Source organism: Danio aesculapii, chromosome 23, assembly GCF_903798145.1.
Source record: "Danio aesculapii chromosome 23, fDanAes4.1, whole genome shotgun sequence".
In the NCBI taxonomy this organism is placed as follows: Eukaryota; Metazoa; Chordata; class Actinopteri; order Cypriniformes; family Danionidae; genus Danio; species Danio aesculapii.
This window is the reverse complement of record NC_079457.1, coordinates 40,378,631-40,396,996: the sequence shown is the minus strand read 5'-3', so window position 1 is coordinate 40,396,996 and position 18,366 is coordinate 40,378,631. Positions and strand designations below refer to the sequence as shown.

The 18,366-nt window shown below is 39.3% G+C and overlaps 1 protein-coding gene across 1 annotated transcript in view; it reads left to right on the top strand.

The window, feature by feature from the left end:
- The first annotated feature begins 6,905 nt into the window (after positions 1-6,905).
- Positions 6,906-18,366, top strand: part of wu:fa11c10 (protein FAM110A) — a 35,251-nt gene continuing 23,790 nt past the window's right edge. Inside the window, exon 1 of the mRNA XM_056449224.1 lies at positions 6,906-6,998. The gene's annotated coding sequence lies outside the window, so the exon portion shown is untranslated. The remainder of the gene's footprint in view (positions 6,999-18,366) is intronic.

Sequence of the window (18,366 nt, the reverse complement as noted above, 5' to 3'; positions counted from 1 at the left end):
CATAGGGTAGTCCATGCATTACCACTACTTCAATTAGACAAATTAATTAGTCAACACTAATTTATTAGTCTTTCTCAAAAAACGAAGGCACCTCCATTGACAAATGAATATTTCTTTATTCGCAAAGCAATATATAGGTTTACATTAGCTACTCAGCAGCAAACATTTGGCCAAATTGTTTATTAAGCACTTAGAAAAGCACACTTTACATCTGTTAGACTTTATTAATTGATTATTTTGTATAATAATTGTTAGTTTTGTTAGTCCTTTTTGTGGTTTTTGTTGTTGTAGTTGTTACCTTCTCTTATTTTGTGTTACTGTTTTAATTCAATGTTTTAACATATTTGTAAATGTCATTTATTTGTGCATCATTTCTGGACATTATTGTTTTTATTTATTAACCATCTGTCATGGATTGGTCAGGCTCTCACGACCCCCACTCACGAAGATCACCATCACCTGACTTCTAATGAGCACACAGCTGCATCACATTCACGAGCACCAGATAAAAGCACAGCACTCCAGTCGCTCATTGTCCGGGCTCGTCTCGACGAAAGCGGACAACTGAGCGACCACTCAGCGTAGTCATCCTCAGCTAAAACAAACGATTTACTTACCTGTTCTCTTTGTATTCCTCCTAGTCTTCCTGGTCCTCCCGAATCGTCCTGTCTTCCAGTCCTTCCAAGTCTGTGTCATCCTCTGTCAGCTGTATCTGGTGTGTGCTGTCCATCCTCGTGTATTCCTGTTACCCAGCCACGGAGGAAAAGACCCCAACATCATTCCTGATCCTCCTGGCTATCCTTCATGTGCTCCTTGTTGTCATTTAATAAACACCCTAACGTTTCCTTACCTCTGTCTCCTGTCCGCTTCATAACAGAAGCCCGGACCCATAACGACGACAACATGAGCACCCCCGATCACCTTCAAGAGCTGGTGGACCAGTTGAAGCGGATTCTACAGCCACCAGCTCCACTTTCCAACGCACCACCAGCACCGAGCACTTCCGCCTCCACAGTTTCTTCTTCGGCCCTTCCTTCCAGTCCCATGGCCCGACCAGCGCCCTACTCAGGCGGAGCGGGGGAGTGCAATGGTTTTCTGTTACAATGTTCCCTCATATTCGAAATGCAACCTTCTCTATATCCCACAGATAAGTCGAAGATCGCCTACATCGTATCTCTACTCTCTGGACCTGCACTTAAATGGGCTGAGACGATCTGGAACCAAGCCGGGCCGGTCATGAATTCCATCACTACCTTCACGGAGTATTTCAAAGAGGTGTTTGGACGTTCTGATGGGGAAGTAGCCGCTGGAGAGCAGCTGTATCATCTAAAGCAAGGTACTCTATCTACACAGGAATATGCTCTCCGGTTTCGCACTCTAGCAGCTGCAAGTGGATGGAATGAGAGATCGTTGTTGACCACGTACCGGCTCGGCTTGGAACCCACTCTCCGAATCCAACTGGCCACATTAGATGATACAATGGGTCTGGAGAGATTCATCCAACATTCTCTCCGATGTTCCGATCGTCTCCGTTCCTATCAACAGGACACCATCACCCCCTCGTCTGCACTCCTCCAATCGCCTGAGTCAACAGCCTCTCCAGAACCAGAACCCATGATAATAGAGTCTGGAAGACTGACATCAGCGGAACGACAGAGGAGGCTGACCCGGGGTCTGTGTCTATACTGCGGTGTCAGTGGACACACCCGTATGGAGTGTCCCCTTCGTCCCATTCGGACTTCAGTGAGTGTATTCAGTACGAATATTGAACAATGTAAACCACTTACTACCACCGTACAAATAACTACTGCCTCTATTTCTCTCCTTGTCACAGCCCTCATCGACTCCGGGTCAGCAGGTAACTTCATCTCCCAATCCCTCTGTCGTCAACTCCACCTCCGTACTGAGGCGTCCTCGCATATATACCAGATACAACCGATAACCCAGTGCACTCGATCTTCGACCCGTATCCATCGACAATGCGAAGACATCCTTCTTCAAGTGGGGTTGTTACATCAAGAGAGGATTCAATTTCTGGTTCTGGAGGGTGCAAATATGGACATCATTCTAGGGCGCCCGTGGCTGGTGAAGCACGATCCCATCATCTCTTGGGGCACAGGAGAGATAAAGAAATGGGGATCTGGATGTACACCTGCCTGTTTTCCAAATCTACCTCTTCAAGGTCGGAACCCCATTTCTTTGTTTGCAACATCGGTCGAGAGCCCTCCTGAGAAGCAGTCTATCCACATTCCTAAGGAGTACAGCTCCTTTCATGATGTCTTCTGCCCCAAGAGAGCTTCCCAGCTACCGCCGCATCGGCCATGGGACTGCGCGATCGACCTAGTTCCAGATGCCCAGTTGCCAAGAGGTAGGATCTACCCGCTCTCGCTTCCAGAGAATCAGGCAATGGAAGATTACATAAGGGAGGCTCTGAGTCAGGGGTACATACGTCACTCAAAATCACCAGCCGCCTCAAGCTTCTTCTTTGTGGCCAAGAAGGACGGAGGGCTGCGTCCATGCATCGACTACAGGGTCCTAAATAACGGTACAGTAAAATACCGATACCCCCTTCCTCTGGTACCAGCCGCTTTGGAACAGCTCCGAGAAGCTAAAGTCTTCACTAAATTGGACCTCCGCAGCGCGTATAATCTGATAAGAATACGTGAGGGGGACCAATGGAAGACAGCATTCGTGACCCCTACTGGCCACTATGAATATGAGGTCATGCCTTACGGTCTGGTCAACGCCCCCTCCGTATTCCAAAACTTCATTCATGAAGTCCTCCGGGAGTTTCTTCACCACTGTGTAATAGTGTACATAGATGACATCCTCATTTACTCCCGGAGTGAGGCCGAACATCGCCAACACGTTGCGGAGGTCCTACACACATTGAGAGAACATCACCTCTACCTCAAAGCGGAGAAATGCTCATTCCACCAGAAGTCGATTCATTTCTTGGGATACATCATTGACCAAACCGGTATACGTATGGATGGGAAGAAAATTGAGGCTGTTCTAGCCTGGTCAGAACCCACTTCCATTAAGGAGCTCCAGAGGTTTCTTGGGTTTGCTAACTTTTATAGACGGTTTATCAAGGACTACAGCAGGATTACATCACCTCTCACTAATCTCCTCAAGGGTAAACCCAAAGGACTGGAGTGGACCAAAGAAGCAGCCGCAGCCTTCCGCCTTCTTAAGAAGGAGTTCACAAGGGCCCCACTCCTGACTCATCCTGACCCAAATCTTCCTTTCGTGGTGGAAGTGGACGCATCCACCACCGGCGTCGGGGCAGTATTATCTCAACATCATGATACACCGCCCCGACTGCATCCCTGTGCCTATTTCTCTCGGAAGTTGAGCCCGGCGGAGCAGAATTACAGCATAGGAGACAGGGAGCTTCTAGCAATCAAGCTAGCCTTGGAGGAGTGGCGTCACTGGTTGGAGGGAGCCAAACATCCGTTCCAGGTGATCACAGATCACAAAAACCTCCAATACATCAAAGAGGCCAAGAGACTATGTCCACGTCAAGCCAGATGGTCACTTTTCTTCTCACGTTTTGATTTCTCCATTTCCTATCGTCCAGGACCCAAGAATCTAAGAGCAGACGCTCTCTCTCGTTTACACGAGCATCACGATCATGAAGAACTCCCAACGAAGATTCTTCCCGAACACATCTCCATTTGTCCGATCACCTGGAACGCTCCTCCAGTCGTTGCCACTCCGGAAGCCCCTGCTCCGCCGGGATGCCCTCCTCATCGGCAGTTCATACCACCTGAACACCGGGTAGATCTGATCCACTCCTTACATACCTCGCTAGGCACTGGACATCCAGGGATCAACAATACTCTCTCGCTAGTATCCCAACGATTCTGGTGGCCAAACATGGCAAGGGATGTGAGGCAATATGTTCAGGGCTGTAAGGACTGTGCCCAATCCAAGAGCCCACGTCATCTACCCGCTGGAAAGCTCCATCCCTTGCCGATTCCGAACCGTCCCTGGTCACACCTAGGAGTGGACTTTATCACTGACCTCCCCTCGTCAGAAGGTAATACCTGTATTCTAGTCATCGTAGATAGATTCTCAAAGTTTGTCAAACTAATCCCTCTGAAAGGTCTTCCCACAGCCTTTGAAACAGCCGACAATATCTTTAATCAAGTCTTCAGGTCATTTGGTATTCCAGAAGATATTGTGTCGGACAGAGGTCCACAGTTCATCTCACGTCTATGGAAAGCCTTCTTCAAGCTCCTAGGTGTGGCCGTCAGCCTCTCTTCTGGATATCATCCCCAAACCAACGGGCAGACAGAGAGGAAGATTCAGGAGGTGGGACGGTTCCTGAGGACCTTCTGCAGTGGTCACCAGAGCTCCTGGAGCCAGTATTTGGGCTGGGCAGAATATGCCCAAAATTCACTGCGGCAACCCTCCACCGGACTCACGCCATTCCAGTGCGTCCTGGGCTTCCAACCACCGCTCTTTCCCTGGGATGGCGAACCATCTGATGTCCCCGCAGTGGATCACTGGTTCCGGGAGAGCGAGAGAGTCTGGGACGAGGCTCATCAACATCTGCAGAGGGCAGTCCGTCGAAGCAAGGTAACCGCCGATAGAAGAAGGTCTGAAGAACCCAGATACACACCCGGACAAAAGGTGTGGCTATCCACCCGGGACATACGCATGCGACTGCCCTCTCGCAAGTTAAGTCCCCGATTTGTTGGTCCCTTCACCATCGTGGAACAGGTTAACCCCGTCACCTACAAACTACAATTACCCTCTCACTACCGTATTCACCCTACATTCCACGTATCACTCCTGAAACCCTATCACGATCCTGTTCTTCCCTCCACAGAGCCTGACCACGAAGAGGAACCCCCTCCTCCACTGCTCCTAGAAGAAGGAGCCGTCTACGCAGTGAAGGAGATCTTGCGTTCCCGACGTCGTGGTGGCCAGTTGGAGTACCTGGTGGACTGGGAAGGGTACGGCCCCGAAGAAAGGACATGGGTTCCCAGAGCTGATATTCTCGATCCTAGTCTCATGGTGGAGTTTCATGAGAGCCACCCTGAGTTCCCAGCGCCTAGAGGCAGAGGGAGACCACCACGGCGTCGGAGGTGTCGGCCCTCAGGAGCGGGCCCTGGGGAGGGGGGTACTGTCATGGATTGGTCAGGCTCTCACGACCCCCACTCACGAAGATCACCATCACCTGACTTCTAATGAGCACACAGCTGCATCACATTCACGAGCACCAGATAAAAGCACAGCACTCCAGTCGCTCATTGTCCGGGCTCGTCTCGACGAAAGCGGACAACTGAGCGACCACTCAGCGTAGTCATCCTCAGCTAAAACAAACGATTTACTTACCTGTTCTCTTTGTATTCCTCCTAGTCTTCCTGGTCCTCCCGAATCGTCCTGTCTTCCAGTCCTTCCAAGTCTGTGTCATCCTCTGTCAGCTGTATCTGGTGTGTGCTGTCCATCCTCGTGTATTCCTGTTACCCAGCCACGGAGGAAAAGACCCCAACATCATTCCTGATCCTCCTGGCTATCCTTCATGTGCTCCTTGTTGTCATTTAATAAACACCCTAACGTTTCCTTACCTCTGTCTCCTGTCCGCTTCATAACACCATCAACTATTGCAATCTTTATTTAACATCAAAATGAGAAACATTTTGACATCATTTGTGACAATTATACCATGTATGGATGGGTGGTTGGGTTGTATTTGTATTTTTTTTTAATTTCTTATTATTATTCTTTTGCTAATTGTTTTAAAAATGTCCTGATACTCTTTGTATTCTTATATTCTACATACTGTTATGTATATTTTCAATAAACATACCTAAAAAAAACATTTAGAAAATCACCTTCCAGTTTTTGTATTCAGCTTGAAACTGTTATTTGTTGATATATGACATCACCCTCAAATCATTTTCAAGCAAAAACAAGGTTAACAAATTATATCACACATGGAAAAATCAATGTTAAACTTAAATATTGGTGTAAAAAACAAACAAACAATAAATCAGACCAAAAAACTAACACGTGGGCATTTGACAAAAAGATCAATCGATTCAATATTTGAGTTACAAAGACACAATTTGTATCACTAGTTATTTTTTCTTTATTATTAATGCATATTAATGACATATACAAAACAATGCCAGTGGTGTGCATAAAACATATGAAAAGCACAAGAGAGTTATTCATTCATTTCCCTTTATAAATCAGGGGCGCCACAGCCGAATGAACCGCCATAAATAGAGTTCTATAAAAGTACAAAAACTCAATAGGTAAAACAAAATAAAATTAAACAAACAAAAAAAAAGACAAATGATGCTAGGCCTTGCTAACTCACAGTAACTAAATCGTGTCAAACAAATGTAGAGGCTTTTTAGTTTGTACTTTCCTTAATGGTATTTATATAAATATCTAGTTTTTAAAGTAATACTGAGAAAAGGTGTTTCTGACAGCTAAATGTACAACCAAGGATGTAAACTTGGTAAGTATAATCTTTATCACTAGTTAGTGTGGACGGAGGCAAAACAATGACGCAATAACACATGGATGGGCGGTTGGAAATCTCCTGCGTTTTCCAAACTGTGAAGCGACCAATGGCGGGATTTGGCTCATACTATTATTTGCAGTGCTAGGGGTGTTCACGGGGTGTGTAGACACTCTATTCAGTATTTTTGCGTTAAACAGTATTTTTGCTATTCTGTAATTAAATATAAATACAAGTAAGCATATATGTGTATGGTAAATAAAGACATATATGATCACTGACGTACTTTTTTCCTCTATCACAACAACTCTGCACTATCATATTTTACGGTACAATAATGGTATACTCCCCGCAGAAATTCAATCGGCTCTCGGGGTTCATGAAAATGTTGGTACTCTCACTTTTCTGTCTCAAAGACGTTCAGCTGCTAAATACTTTTATACGGTACATTACAATCAAGTTTGAATCCTTAACGTTACCCGTTTCTGGACATCGCTGCAGTGTTATTGGGGTGAGTGTAAACATGAACAATGAATGCACGCAACTCATTGACAGTTATTATATGCACAATATTCATTGACATGGTTAGCCATGTGACTATCACTCACTCTTGATGTGTTCGAGATCCAAAATAATAACTTCGGTATTGTGTTTTAAGCTAACAAGAGTTTCTAAACTGTTTCTAACGTAGTTTTCTTACTGTCTAAATATCAGAATAAGCTCAATAGTGGATCGTAAACCTACACCTTAAACCCTACACACTTTATACTCTTTATATTATAGTATGTCGTTTAAAATGATTGAAAACAAGTGATATAAAACGTGATTACCAATTCTCATAACAGTGCACTTGCGTATCAGGGTGTATTTGTTCTAGTGAGTCGTTTAATCAGATTCACTAAAGTGATCTGAACGATTCGTTAAGTATCAGGACTACACTAATGATCTAAATTACTATAGCTCGAGGCGGATTGTGTTCGCAGGAAGCTGAACTGTGCTTTTGTACAATTTGTAACAACGTTTATGTATGTAAGAGACCCCATTGATGACGTAATTTAAATATTTCTGAATCCTTTCCTTTGAAAAGAGTTGTTCAAATGAACCGATTGGCGGCAGTGACTCAGCACCCCCGTCATTAATCAGTTCTGGGCGATGATGAGCACTTTTACTGCTGGATGTCAAGAGCTGCAGCCGAACAAGGCGTTGAAAATTGGTGTGCAGTCTTGTTAAAAGTAGAGCCCAAGGGCGAATGTGGAGTGAAGGTTTACCACACACATTCTGAGTGAGTGATGTGTCCTTGACTGCAGCTCTGCTCACTCGAGTAACAAAATAGCTGCTCAGAAGTATGAAGTGACAGGTGCTTCCTATCTGATTCCCTTTACTGTGTCTTTTGCACTATTTTTATATTTCACTGACCACTGAGGGAGCATATTTTGCTAACAAAGAAAGTCAGGAACTTCCTCTGTTGATGCTTTATTAGCTATCATATAGCAAAACAAAGTGTTTCATTTTGCCGTACACTAGACATATAGACTACTACTCTTTTGTTTTGACCTGGATCCACTGAAAAGGGGTTTGTTTAGGCTTCGAGTATGGTTTTTGTTTTTGCCTGTTAGCAGATAGCCGGCACATTATCAATCCATGTCTGTTTAAAGGGACACAATACAACCTACAACATTCAGTCAAATATTAACTGCATTACTCTGTTGTGAATTACACTGACAGTCAAAAGTTTGGGGTCAGTTTTTTTTTTTAAGAAAATTATTCTGTTCATCAAGACGGCATTTATTAAATGTAAAAAAAATTAATTGTTAAATATTTATAAAAAAAAATGTAATAACTGCTTTACTATTACCATTAATAATATTACTATTACTATTAATGCTATTAATATTTTTATGATTAATAATAAGGATAATAATGATTAATATTAGAGTGATTTCTGAAGCATCATGTGACTGGAGTAATGAAGAGTAATGAAGCTGAAAATTCATCTTTAAAATCACTGAAATAAATTATTAAATTAAATTATAAACTACTTTTGAACAGTTATTTTATAATGCAATAACATTTCACAATTTTTTCTAGGGCTGGACGTTATGACAAAAATGCAATCTTGATAATTATTTTCCATATTGAACGATAACGGGGGCGACGCAGTGGCGCAGTATAGGTAGTGCTGTCACCTCACAGCAAGAAGGTCCCTGGTTCGAGCCCCGGCTGGGTCAGCTGGCATTTCTGTGTGGAGTTTGCATGTTCTCCAGACATGCGGTACAGGTTAATTGGGTAGGCTAAATTGTCCGAAGTGTATATGTGTGTGAATAAGTGTGTATGTGTTTCCCAGTGATGGGTTGCAGCCGGAAGGGCATCCGCTGCATAAAGCAAATGCCAGATAAGTTAGCGGTTGATTCCGCTGTGGCGACCCCAGATTAATAAAGGGACTAAGCTGAAAAGAAAATGAATGAATGATAACGATATATACTTTGATATAAGATGTTAATGCCTCCAGATTTAAAAGAGTACTCCAACAATGACTGAAGCCACAAAAATTAGAGGATCTATTAAATGGCAAAACATTTTCACCTGATAAATTTTCGCTGGCCAAAAATTTGGTACATCTCTAATATCAGCACACTTTAGATTTTCATTATTGCACATTTTTGCTGTGTGATTTGGTTTTAGATCAATATCAAAAGTCCAGGGCTTATCATTGTTATTGACATAAATTTTATTGTGATTTGATATTAAATCATTTATCAGCCCAGCCCTAATTTGTACTGTATTTTTAATTAATACTTAATTTTAATTAATTGGCCTTGGTGAGCAGGATAAGCTTATTTTAAAACATTTAAATATCGCACTGACCCAAAACTTTAACCGATAGTGTATTATTTATGTTTTCCTACATTAGAATTTTTTTATTTTTAGTAATTATATCCTTGACACTGAAAGCTAGAGAATGGCTGCTAAAATAAAAGCTTTGCAACAGAATTAAATTACAATTAATAATAAATGTAAGATGCAACAAAACTTTAACATTTTATGATGGTTAAATTACTGTACGTTTGATCAAATTAATGCATTCTTGGTCAGACAAAAAATCATTTTAAAAGCATGAAAAAAATAATGTGTATTAGGGCTGCACGATATTGAAAAAAATCTAACATTGCGATATTTTTTTATTTTGCGATATGAATACAATTTCACCAGATGACTCAATATCTCTATTTGGAAAGAATTTATAATGTTAGATAGATTGGAATGATTCTGCATTGGGAGTGCATCTCTATAAAATCTAATAAACAACCTATAAAGTTTTTGGGGTCCCCCGACACATTTTCTGTATTTGCTTGTGTTGAGAGTATTTTCATGCATAACAATCTTTAAATGCAATCAGAAAAAAGATACAATTGAAAATGTGTTTTATTGTTTCCTGAGTCTAACCGTATTCAAGTACAGTAACTAAATGATGAAAATAAAAATAATTCATTAAATTAATCATAGTTTAGGTCACAAATGGTACAGTTTTTTATGTCTGAATGTTTTTAAAATCATTATACAATCACAGGCATCAAATGATAAATTATGATACAAACTCAACACTGCATATCCTGTGATGTGTCTATTGCGAATGATCACATAGCAATATCGGTGCTGAATCGATATATTGTGCAGCCCTAGTATATATGTACAATAAATAGTTTGGAAATAAGGCCAAAAGAATATCTCCCTTGTTTCTATTTTTATTTATTCATTTATATTTTTGGCTCAATGACAGTGTATGTATGTGCGGACAAAACCAGAAAGGTCAACATGGCAGTGTGTACACACCAAAAACACTCTGAAGGGCTTGTGTGCGAAACATTGTGTAAATTAAATACACCCAGGCCTAAGAAGTATTCGGATAAATGCATTCAGTTAATAAAGACCCTCGGCAGCCCACATGTGGCTAAACATTGTCCAATCTTTATCCTAGAATTAGTGCTGATGTCAGTTTGTGGAAATCCTCCTCCACAGTGTTGGGAAATGTGGGGTCTGTCTGGATGTCATAACACAGTCTGAGTCAACGGCATCACTGGGCTCTGTCTCCAGCGGTTGTTCTTTGTGGATTTCCAGTATGACCGCTGCTTCATGCCACAAGTCAAATTCCAATTTAAGATAGTCAGCGGAGAGTAGAGGTCTATCAGCAGAGAAACATTTCTGGGGACCGTTACCGTTTACTGAAGATTAGCATGTAATGTGTGTATTCTCCAAATGCTCCAGAGTCTTCTCAAAGCATACACACATCCTCAGCCACAGACTAGCCACTAGGTCCTAAGCCAGTTAGTTTCCAAACCATGTAAAGCGCCACAGTGTCTCTCTCAGTGAAAGTTAACAGCCTGACTGCCTCAGGGCTCCAGCGAATGAAATGAGAGGATTAGAGAGAATCTGAGTCATTTTAGGTTCTCAGAGTGATCTCTAAAATCTTCCTTAAGATTGTGTAATTCTTTGTGGTGATTCATTTTGGAAAGAGATTGAATCAGATAATTGTTTGAAAAGGCACATACACTAGCGATCAATAGTTTGGGGTTAGTTTATTTAGTTGTTTCATGTTTTTTTATTAAGAAAATTCATTCTGTTTATCAAGGCAGCATTTGTTATATGTAAAAAAAAGTGTTAAATTGTTAAATATCCATTAAAAATTTAAATAACTGCTTTCTTATTGTATGTAGTTTCAAATGAAATTATTACCCCAGTCAATATTGCTTTTATAATAATAATAATAATAATAATAATAATAATAATAATAACAATAATAATTACAATAATAATAATAATAACAACAACAATAATAATAATAATAATAATAACAATAATAATAGTAACAACAATAACAAAATAATAATAACAATAATAATATTAATAATAACAATAATAATAATAACAACAATAACAAAATAATAATAACAATAATAATAATAATAATAACAATAATAATAATAATAATAACAATAACAATAATAAAATAATAATAACAATAATAATAACAACAACGATGATAATAATAATAACAATAATAACAATAACAACAACAACAATAATAATAATAATAATAACAACAATAATAATAATAACAACAACAACAATAATAATAATAACAATAATAATAATAATAATAACAACAATAATAATATAAAAAGTAATAATAATAATTATAATTAATATTAGAGTGAAGGATCATGTGACTCTGAAGACTGGAGTAAGGAAGCTGAAAATTCATCTTTAAAATCACTGGAATAAATGATTAACTTAAATTATGAACAATTTTTGAACAGTTATTTTATAGTGCAATAACATTTTACAATTTGTACTGTTTTCTTGATTAAATAAATGCAGTCTTGGTGAGCAGGATAAGCTGCTTTTAAAACATTATAAAATCCTACTGACCCCAAACTTTTGACCGGTAGTGGATATAATATATACTATAGTTTGATTATGCGTCAGTATATAAACAAGTGGTCAGGTTTGTGTGACTTCTCAATAGTTGATGGGCTGATAGTGGGGCATGACATATATAGCCTGTGTATACACACACAAGCCATGCAAGCTATGATATTCACTGTGACGTTGTTCCCTTTGACCCACATAATGGTTCATGTGGTTTGCTTAGTCTCTGGCCTTATTGAAATCAGCTAAACTCTTATAGAAATCCAGTTACATTTTTTAAATGTAAAATGCAAAGACATAAAGTTAAATTCATTTTTAAAAATTAATTAAAATTATTTTTTCCCCAGTAAAATATAGAGAATAAAAAAGTGTTTCTGACTAGAACCAACTACAGTAGACTATATGAAGTTTATTATTGAGCTCAGAAACTATTCATTCATTTGCTTTTTGGCTTAGTCCTTTTATTAATCAGGGGTCACCACAGTGGAATGAACCGCCAACTTATCCAGCATATGTTTTACGCAGTGTATGCCCTTTCATCCGAAACCCAACAATGGGAAACACTCATACACTCTTGCATTCACACATATACACTACGGCCAATTTAGCTTATCCAGTTCACCCATAGCGCATGTCTTTGGGCTGTGGGGGAAACTGGAGCACCTGGAGGAAACCCACGTGAACCCACACAGAAATGCCAACTGACCCAGCCGGGGCTTGAACCAGCGACCTTTTTGCTGTGGTGCGATCATGCTACCCACTGTGCCACCGTGATGCCTCAGAATTACTTGAATTTCAGACATATGGATTCGAGACCTGGAAAGTACTTAAAAACAAACACCGGTCCTTTAAGGGGGTCACACACCAGATGCACAGCTCGGCAATGCGCTGTGCTGCCTGCGCTGCGCCACTCAGCAGCATGCATCATATTTCAGCCTCACCCCAGAGCGCCATCTGAGTAGTTTCATTTTAAATAACATTGGAACGTGCGTGTCTGGTGTGCGATACTTTCAACTGTCATGTACGCGCCGTGTCGCTGTGCCAAGTGGCGCATCTGGTGTGCGACCTGCTTTAAAGTGCTTAAAGTAAATTTGAAAACAAACAAACTGTGCTGTGCTGCTGTCAAAAACAGAATGGAAAAAACTCTTCATTTAAAAATCTTAAATTTAAATATTGTATAATAACACTGACAAGTAATGCACATTTGATCAATATTTCAGAAACCGCATTTGAATATTTCCAGTATTGAATTCAACAAATGTTTTATTAAAGTTCTTTAAGCATGACTGTTTAATATGGTCTAAGTCTTTGAAAATGACTCTGACATTTTTAATGTAAATATTAAGTGTGAGTGAAATGTAAGGTACAGTAATGGTGCTACATAAGCTGATGTATGAATAACAAAGGTGCTTGATATAAAAATGAATGGTGCTTTTATTTCCTTGAAAGTGCTTGAATCTGGTGTCCATGGAAGAGTGGGAACACTGTTTATGTAAGTTGCTTTGAAAAATGCTAATTTACCTTATTTGTTGATCAGTTTGGATAAAAGCATGTGCTAAATAAATAAATGCAAATATTTTATTTTAACAGAAAAGCATCCAGACAATGACACAATATAGTAATTGAAGTTGTAATATAGTAATATACAGTATAATACAATATAGTAATTGAAATATGAAAGTCTGGCATGCTCAGCTATGACCACTCATAATTTAAGCACTTTAAAATATTTACTATTATCTCTGGATGAAATTTTCGACCCATGAGAGATTTCCACCCACATATGTTTTCTAAATACAGCTTCCTTTTGGAAGTTTGCACTTCAGAACGTGACCAAGCTTTTCCCTTTTCCACACACACGCTTCTTAATCTCCATTTTTTCCTGTGGAATTTGAGTTGGCTCTTTTAGCCTCTCCCTACAAACTGCCCTCCCAAGATAAACAGCGAAGTCCAGCCAGTCCTCCACCCTTCCCAGAGGGCCTTGTTTTTCTCCAGCACGTGAGATAGAGAATCTGGCCTCTTCTCCTGGATGGCACTTAACTGAAAGTACATTAACCCCTGATCTCCCGCTCTCTCTGGCCATTGATTAGCTCAGGTGCTCTTCTTTTGGTGTATCCTTTACAAACCTGTGATATTGACTTTCCTGGCCTCTTTAGAAAAGGGTAACCTTTTTTTCTGAGCGTGCGTGTTAAAACAGACACTGCTTTCAGTGTACTGCCTACTAGGGCTTCACGATATTGGAAAAATCTGACATTGCGATATTTTGTTTTACTCCGATATGTATTGCGAATTTCACTAGATGCTATAAATAGGTCGATTTGTAAATATTTTATTAATTTAGATTGACTGGGATGATCCAAGTCTTTTTCAATGCAGTCTTTTTCTATCTGCATTAAATATAATACATTACAAGCAAAACAAACAGTAAATAAACAGTGCTTTGTGGTTTTATGGGGAGTGTAACAAGATTCAAGTACAGAAATTAAACAATCAAATGTAAAATAACGTGGTCACCATAGTATAAATAATAAAATAATATATAATATCTTCATCTATTAATGTTTAATGTTTAATAAATAATTAATCCTGCAATGTGACTATTGCAGAAAAACATATTGCGACATCGATGCTCAAACGCTTTATTGTTCAGCCCCACTGCCTACTTATAATCAAGCATTTTCTGAATCTCTGTACAGAATTCAGCAGAAAACCATCCAAGTTTCTGCATAATTGGAAGTTACATACTGTAGATGCCGCACCCTTTGTTTAAAACCACTCCACAGAACTTCAAGGTCACTTTAAAGGCAAATATGCTCACTCAGCATCTGCATATTTGCAGATATTTATAGCTCCCAAAACCAAGTAATATCTTCTTAAATACTACCTGTCAAGCTCACATCTTCATAACATACTTAAAATAACATACATTCTAAGTAGTAATTGGTATGTGATTACAGAAAACTATGAATTGTGATTGTGTCTTTATTATTTAGAAGTCATTCTAGTTAATACAACCATTCATAGAAGCATGAGTTCACCATATGGTATAAATAGAGTCATTGAGCCCTATTGCACAATAAGGTGCAAGATGTGTTTGGTGCGATTTGTTGCTAGTTTCAGACCAGCGCAACCCTAATTTTCAGGTTTTCCGCCAAGTTGTTTAAATAGCAAATCCATTTGTGCCACTTTGTGGACTCATGGGTGTTCCGCTCTAAATAGGAGTTGTGTTAAGGTGCATTGTTGGTACATTGCTACTTTCAACAACTGAAATAGACTGCACAAATGACCAACTAAAACTTGGTCTAAAGTCCAGCGCAGAGCACGTTAGTTATGCGCTTATGCAGGTCCAAAAAGCGTACACATTGCTTAATACACACAGGATGTACAGCAATACACAAATATCTTTACATAAATGAAAAAATTAGAGGATTAAAATGTTACAAAAATAATTTTCCACATAAATTTAAAAACCACTACCTGCATGTCTTCCTCGTGTTGGAAGTTAATAATGTTATTATTAATAGCAGTATTAGTTATTATTTTATTATATTTATTATATTTATTATATTTGATTTAATAAAAACAAGGCCAGATTTGTCCAAAAAACGTATGCGTCACCATATCGGGCATAGGAATAGGACGTGTGTTTGGATATGGCTCAGTTTTTTGACCACACTTCTTTATTATTGTTTATTTATTCATCAGCTGGAAATTAGAATTAAATTTACAAATAGTTTTGAAACAAATCTTTGCGCTTAAAGGTGCAGTAGGTGATCTTTCACAATGCTAGCCTGTTAGCATAAATCTCTGATACACCGTCCCTCCCCTGCCGTCCAAAGCCACGCCTCCTGAAAACATGAGCGTGCGCACCTTAAAGATGACAGCAGAACATTTTTTAGTCTTATGCCTTACCCAGAATATAAAAATACATAATAAAAAATTTAGATAATTTACTTTAATCAGTACTGTTAAACTGTGAAGAGACTTTCAACCAGAACAACAAAAAATGTTTCTGAAGACAATCACCTACAGCACCTTTAACAAACAAAATATGTAGGCTAATGGATGTCTTCAGTGGAGTGTGTTTTCATCGTTTCATTATTCACAAAAGTAAAGGAGGAGCAAAATTAAAGTAAAAAGAAAGTAAAGAGGACAAATGGAGGAGACTTGTTCTTTATCCTCGCGCTGCAGATGGTCTGTTTAACTGTTTTCTCACTAGTGAAGCGTTTCTCACTAGTGAAGCGTTTTTCTCACTCAGTTTTTCTACTTACAAAGTCCGCCACGTAAATAGCAAATGTGCCACACAACCGACTCTTAAAGGGAATGAGAGATGAGACTCTGATTGGTTTAATGCACGTTATGCTCAAAACACACCCATGACTCATTAAGAGAAGAAGCACAATGCTGTTAGACCATCCTTAAAACAGCAAATGTGGATTCGGACATGCCCTTAAGGATTTTGCGTCATGTGTTTTAGACTTTGCACCTAGATTGTTAAAATAGAGTCCTATAATTTAATGCACATCATGCCAAATAAGTATTACATGGTTTCTGTTTCCCCTATTTTCTGATAAGAATGTAACCTATCCACATGCAAATTTGATCCGTTTGTGCAAATACGACAGTAAAGTATGTATATAGCTTGTTATGACAGGTAACCTCACTGTGGCTTTATTTGAACTGAGTCATTTTTATCACTGTCTGACTAATCATTCAATCAGGCATATTAAGTGCACATAAATGCGTTCAAAGAGAGGTGTGTGCATGCGGTGGTGTGTATTTGTGATTATTTAGAGTTGCTGTGAAAGCTTATTTGGACATGTCTGTGTGTAATAGGAGTTGTAAAAGGAGTTACGTTTATACAAGTCTGACCCGGCGAGTGTGTGTGTGTCGCTCAGAGCCTACAGCGTGATCTTGAGTATGAAAGATGGGCAGCAGAGGTAATCCTGCACTGCTTCATAATCCTCTCTTTCAGACACTGCCATTCTTCAGCAGCTCAGATGAGCACCCAAACAGATCAGTGCTGACAGCATTACCAGTGTGACACTCAGGCCAGCTGGGCTCTTCAACATTAGCACTGATCCTGCAGTGTAAGCAAAACAGAGTCAGAAACTTGAGTGAAGTTACGACATGAAGGTTAAAGATCAGAGGTCTTCATACCTGCACAGAGTTGCATATAGACAGAGATGAATATAGAAATAGAAATCTGATGATGAAATGAGAAGAACTGAATGGTCCTCTCGTCTTGATGATGGATATGAAAGTACTGCATTCAGCATCGGACAATGTGATAAACTAGTGTAGTCTAAACTAGTTAATTAAGTAGTTTTCAAAATGTGTACTTTTACTTTTTTTTTTGTGCAGTATCGGTACTTTTACTCCACTACTTTCCTTCAACCTGTAGTCACTGCTTTATTTTTTCTTGTCTATGGGGATTAGAAAAATCCAACCCAGCCTCATTCTGAATACGCACCTCTACAGACGTTTCTGAAGACAGCAAAATAGGTCCTGCAGCTTGTTTTTGTGTAGTTTTTGTTTTCGCGAATCCACGAGAGGCCGCTGTGTACGCTTTTTGAGATCTCAAATTTCCCTCGCAAGTGCCATTCGGCGTGAAAAGGAATGGCGTCACACAGCCCCGTAGCGTTCGTTTAAAAAAATGAAATGCAGCCATACGTACCTCTGGCTATGTAATTCGCAAAGAAATGTCTGTAAGGCTACGTTTTCAGAATGTTGGAAAAATCAGTGATTCCTGTCCAATCAAATCACACATAGAAGGTAAATCGCATCATAATGAACTACCTCAAGATATGGGTCATTTATAATTGCAGCAAACTAAATTGCAAATTGACTTTGAGACTGTTTAGATGCATGTAACTGATGAGAAGATGACGGATGTTTACTGTATGATAAATTAAATGGTCTTAAACACCCAGCAGGCACAAGACCTCAACATGACATCAGATTGACATTGTACCGCAATGTCGTGGGGATATTTTGATTGGAAATGAAAATCGGGTTGATGTCAGAACCCAACGTCAGGCCGACGTCAATGTCCAACGTCCAACCTAATATCAACGTCTAATGATGTTACAGTTTGACGTTGTGTGGATGTTAATAATATGACGTCAATCAGATGTTAGATTTTGGTTGCCATACCTGACAAAAAAATGTCAGTATTTGACGTCAATATGATTTTAGTTTAAGATGTTGGCTTGACATTGTATTTTGGTCACCTAACATCACAACATAAATCTAACCTAATAATAACGTCTTATGACGTTGTGTGCCTACTGGGCAAAAACTAAATGCACTACAGAATGTTACATTTTCACACATCCACAAATTACATGTAAAAGTATCAGCTTTTTTACTCAATACTCACTACTCTTGAGTATTTTTGAAAGGTCTACTTTTTACTCATACTTTGAGTAATATTTACAACAGATACTTTT